Here is a 5,983-nt window from a genome sequence, read left to right on the forward strand (position 1 = left end):
TTATTTCTTTCTTGTTGACCACAGCATCAGTGCCAAGTTGGCTACATCAAACTTATAGTGACTTTTGCCATCTCCCTAGTGATCTCTTTGCTGATACATCACCGCCAGGCTACCTTGGGGACCAAGATCTCCACCCGAGACAAGGTGTGCCAGCCCCTCTTGTCCTCTCAGTGCCAGTGCACGTGGTGACCATGACTGTGGCATGCAATAGTCGTGCTCTGTGCAATGGAGCCATTGTCCTTGTCGGTTTCTCCTCTCCCTTGAGCTCTAGTCATGTCCAACAGCTCCCCATCGTCGCCCTCTACCTCCTGGATCCCTCTCCCCCTCTCAAGCCCCCACCTGAGCGGTGCTGTAGCCGTGCCCGCGACGTGGCCGTCCCTGTCGCCGTCGCGTCTTGTCCTCGAGCTATCTCCTCCCCTCCTTGAAGCTCCCCGAGGCCGCAAGCTGCCAGCCCCGCTGCTTTAGAGCAACAGGGTGTGGCTAAGGCCGCCACGGCGGCCGAGCTCATCCACTCGCCGTCGGGCGCCTATTTAAAGGCCTCCCCGGAGCCCCTCGAGCAAGGGGCAGCTTCCCTTGACTCCCAAAAGTGTCGCCGGCCATCCAATCGAGCTCTCGGAGCTCCCGAGTCCTCGCGTTGCCGCCATGGACGCCGCCGAGCTCCTCCGAAATTGGAGCAGCCCGAGCCCTCTCTCTCCGCCCTAACCTCACCTGGAGAACCCCTCGTCCCAGGCGCTCCTCCCCATCCCCTCGCCTCACCGCCGGAGGCTCTGTGGCCGCGTGCCGAGATCTAGTCGTCGCTGCTGCTCCAAGCCGCCGTTGCTCTGCCCCTCTCTGGCGTCTGTTGCTGCTCCAGGCGGAAGCAGCGCCTCCCTCCGTGCCCGCTGATGGCTTCGCCCCTGCCGGAGGTGGTCGGAGCCGCCGGGGGAACGTCGTCGGCGCCGTGACCCTCACGTGCCTCGTCTGCTCTGTCGGGGCAAGGCAAGAGGAGGAAGAAGAAGATAGGGGGAGGAGAGAGAAGGAGCATGGCCCGAGGCGTCTGTGGCCCAGAGGCCGGCCCCGCCTTTCCACGTCAGTTAAGTGGAAGCTCCTTTGCACGTTTACATTTTCCTGGCGGGAAGGCGTATACCAGAGGAAGGCGCGACCAACTTAGCTGTATTTTTATTTCAAACAAGTCCCTGCCACCAAACCTTCATATCTTTTTACCTGTAACTCCGATTCCAGTGATTCCAAGCCCACGTCTTCGTCTCGTCGAGCCAGGCAAGATGGTATCATTTCGTCCATGTGATCACAAAGTGGAAATGACCATGTTGCCCTTGCCGTAAACAGCCCCTCCTCCGGGAGAGAACTGTTTTTGGTGATTCTTTCCACGAGCTTGTCGCCCTTCTTCCCGGTGTTTCCATCATCCCAAGCAAGCCACAACTTTCATTTGCTTCATTGTGTTGCAATATCATAGTCTCATTAACTACTTTAATAATAAATATATTTCTTGATAGTCAGGAATGTGAGTAGGCATTGTTGAATAAATTATTACTGAGATGAGTACGGGATCGTTAGTGACTAGTGTCTTACACACTAGTTGATAACATGAGGTTGAGATTACTGTCTATGATTACATTGTGAATATGGATCAACAGTAGTGGCTTGAGCTTATTACTTATCAGATTACTATGACGTTGGAGCGTCAGCTATGACAGACATATTATTCAGGATAAGATACCTAGTTGGTTGATCAGAGTCACCTGGCCGGGCTCATCAGTGCAACCACATTTGCCGATATGGGACGGCCTTGACTTGGTCTGATTGCTTGATCTTTCACCGGTACCTCCAAAGAGGGAGGGTTATGTGATACGTCTCCAACGTATCTATAATTTTTGATCGTTCCATGCTATTATATTATCAACTTTGGATGTTTCATATGCATGAATATGCTATTTTATATTATTTTTGGGACTAACCTATTGACCTAGAGCCAAGGGACAGTTCCTGTTTTTCCTTGTTTTTGACCTTTTTCATATAGGAATATCAAACGGAGTCCAAACGGAATTGGGGACACAAGTTCCTGTTTTTCCTTGTTTTTGACCTTTTTCATATTGGGTGTGTTGGGGACACAAGAGACTCTTCGTTATTTGGTTGCAGGGTTCCTTGAGAGAGACCATCTTCATCCTACCCCTCCCAGAGATTGATAAACCTTAGGTCACCCACTTGAGGGAAAATTGCTACTGTCCTACAAACCTCTGCACTTGGAGGCCCAACAACGTCTACAAGGAGAAGGTTGCGTAGTAGACATCAAGCTCTTTTCTGGCGCCGTTGCCGGGGAGGTTAGCTCTTGAAGGTATATATTTAGATCTTGCAATCGAATCTTTTAGTTTCTTGTTTTATCACTAGTTTAGTCTATAAAAGAAAACTACAAAAAAATGGAATTAAGGTTGCCTCATATGCTTCATCTTTTTAATGTCTTTCGTGAAAATGATGGAAATGAAAATTGTGCTCAAGTGCTAAAAGAAGAATTACATAGAATGCTTGGCATAAAATATGTGAATGATGAGCATGATTGCAATGTTGTTAGTATGAATTCTTGGAATACCCATGATGCTAATGATATGCAAAGCCACAAGCTTGGGGATGCTATGTTTGATGAAGATGGTATTTTTAGTTCCCCCACTTTGAATGATCAAAATTATTATGATGAAAGCATGCCCCCTATCTATGATGATTATTGTGATGATACTTATGATATAAAGAAGAATGATAATAAAACTTGTCACAATTATGAATACCCTCTTACTGAACATTACTCTTTTAATGTGGAAACAATTCGTAGTGTTCAAGTCTTTTACGATACTCCCACTACTATTGATGAGAATAAATTTCCTTATGCGGAGAGTAGTAAAATTTCTATGCTTGTAGATCATGAAAAGAATGCTTTAGGTGCTAGTTATATTGTTGAATTCATTCATGATGCTACTGAAAATTATTATGTGAGGGGATCATATGCTTCTACATATTGCAATAATATCAAGCTTCCTCTCCATGTGTTGAAAATTTTGAAGTCATGCTTGTTTTATCTTCCTATTCTAGTTGATTCTTGCTCCAATAAATTGTTTGATCACAAAATCCCTATGCATAGGAAGTGGGTTAGACTTAAATGTGCTAGTCATATGCTCCATGATGCTTCCATTATGTTTCAAAGCTTATCTTTTATCTGAGCATCATTGAAATCATCATGCCTAGCTTGAAAGGCATTAAAGAAAAGTCTTATTGGGAGACAACCCAATAGGTATCCTTAATGTTTTTGTGTGTTCATATGATTAAGATACTGTATTAATCATGTTTTATTGCCTTAGTTTCAATAAAGTGCCATGTAAAGCCTTTATGATTACTTTGGGTGATAGTTGTTTGATCATGCTGAAAAAGACAGAAACTTTGCGCTTGCGAAATCATTTCTAACTTCTATCCAGAGAGAGATTTTAGGTTGATTCGTTTTTCTGATGATTGATATACAAATTGCCTTCATTTTCATAATTGTTTCAGAATTTTTGGAAGTGCAGAAGTATGGTTATCATTCATATTATTACAGATTGTTCTGTTTTTGACAGATTCTGTTTTCAATGCATAGTTTGCTTGTTTTGGCATTTCCATAGATTATATTGAGTAATATAAATTGTGGAAATAGTAAGATTCAGTAGGAATTGTCTGAAAATAATTATGAGTCTTGTTTTGATAGTACCCAAGTGATTGATTTGCTCATTATCATACTAACCCGTCTCACGAAGTTCCGTTAAGTTTTGTGTTGTGAAGTTTTCAAGTTTTGGGTAGCGTTTCGATGGACTATGGAACAAGGAGTGGAAAGAGCCTAAGCTTGGTGATTCCCAAGTAACCCCAAATCCATATTCAAGGACACCAAAGAGCCTAAGCTAGGGGATGCCCCAGGAAGGCATCCCCTCTTTCGTCTTCAATCCATCGGTAACTTTACTTGGGGCTATATTTTTATTCACCACATGATATGTCTTTTGCTTGGAGCATCATTTTATTTTATTAATACTTGCTTGATGTTATTTAGATTAATTTTTTGCATCATTTAGTTCAATAAAAATGTCAAGGATAGCCTTTACCATGCTTAATTTGCAAGTATAGGAGTTGCTATTCCAAAACAGAAAGTTTGCTAGTAGTGCAAAAATTCCCTAGAATTTTCTGTACGTAGGAATAGCTTGAAATTTGGATACAGTATGATATTATAAATTCTCTACAGAATGGAAGTTTTTCAGATTTGTTGGAGTTAATTAAGTATGGATCTTGCTGCATTCTTTACAGACTATTCTGTTTAGGAAGATTGCTGTTTTGTTTGCATTGTTTGCATATGTTTGCTTGTTTAATGATTCCATTTGAGGATGGGAGTTTTAAATATGCAGAGGCATTTAGTACGCAATGTGAAATAATATTTTAGGTATTTGCTACAGTAGAGCATGATATAGTTTTGCATTTATTTATACTAACCTATCTCACGAGTTCTTGTTGAGTTTTGTGTGGGTGAAGTTTTTAAGATTTTGGAAACCACCATATGAGAGGAATTAAGAAGACACAAAAGCTCAAGCTTGGGGATGCCCAAGACACCCCAACCCATATTTCAAGAAGTCTCGAGCATCTAAGCTTGGGGATGCCCCGGTTGGCATCCCACCTTTCTTCTTCAACAATTATCGGTTAGTATCAGTTGAACCTAAGTTTTTGCTTCTTCACATGATTCGTGCTATCTTTGGAGTGTCATTTTATCTTGTTTCAATAAGGTACTTAGGATCTGAAATTCTTAGATGGTAGAGACTTCACATAGCCAAATAACTATTAAACTACTCATTGATTTTCACTTATATCTTTTGGAGTAGTTTTTCTTTTACTCTCATGCTTCACTTATACCATTTTGAGAGTCTTAAACATCATGGTAATTTTCTTAGGTTATGAATCTAGTCCTAATATGATGGGCATCCAAGAGGGATATAATAAAAACTTTCATATAGAGTGCATAGAGTACTATGAGAAGTTTGATTCTTTGCATATAGTTTTGAGACATAGGGATGGTGGTATTAGAGTCATGCTAGTTAGTAATGATGGATTGGTAGAAATACTTGTGTTAGAGTTTGTGATTCCTGTAGCATGCACATATGGTGAGCCGCTATGTTAGGAAGTCGGAGCATGATGTTTTTATTGAGTGTCATCCTTTGTGTGGAGGCCGGGATCGCGCGATGCTTAACTCCTACCAACCCTTCCCCTAGGATCATGCGTCTAATACTTTGTTTCGATTACTAATAATTTTTTTGCAATAACTATGTGAGTTCTTTATGACTAATGTTGAGTCCATGGATTATACGCACTCTCACCCTTCCACCATTGCTAGCCTCTCTAGTACCGCACAACTTTTGCCGGTGCATTACACCCACCATATATCCTTCCTGAAAACAGCCACCAAACCTACCCATCATGGCATTTTTATAGCCATTCCGAGATATATTGCCATGCAACTTCCACCGTTCCGTTCATTATGACGCGCACCATCATTGCCATATTGCTTTGCATGATCATGTAGTTAACATCGTATTTGTGGCAGAGCCAGGTTCATATCTTTCATACATGTCACACATGAGTCTTTGCACATCCAGGTACACCGCCGGAGGCATTCATATAGAGTCATATCTTTTGTTCTAAGAGTCGAGTTGTAAGTAAATAAAAGTGTGATGATCATCATTATTAGAGCATTGTCTCATGTGAGGAAAGGAAGGAAGCTATGATTCCCTCACAAGTTGGGATGAGACTCCGGACTATAAAAATAAAAAAGAGGCCAAAGATCCCACAAAAAAATGAAAATGAAAAAAGAAAAAAAAAAGAGGCCAAAGAGCCCAAACAAAAACAAAATGAGAGAAAAAAAGAGAAGGGACAATGCTACTATCCTTTACCACACTTGTGCTTCAAAGTAGCACCATGATCTTCATGATAG

This window comes from Hordeum vulgare, chromosome 4H, assembly GCF_904849725.1.
Source record: "Hordeum vulgare subsp. vulgare chromosome 4H, MorexV3_pseudomolecules_assembly, whole genome shotgun sequence".
NCBI classification, from domain to species: domain Eukaryota; kingdom Viridiplantae; phylum Streptophyta; class Magnoliopsida; order Poales; family Poaceae; genus Hordeum; species Hordeum vulgare.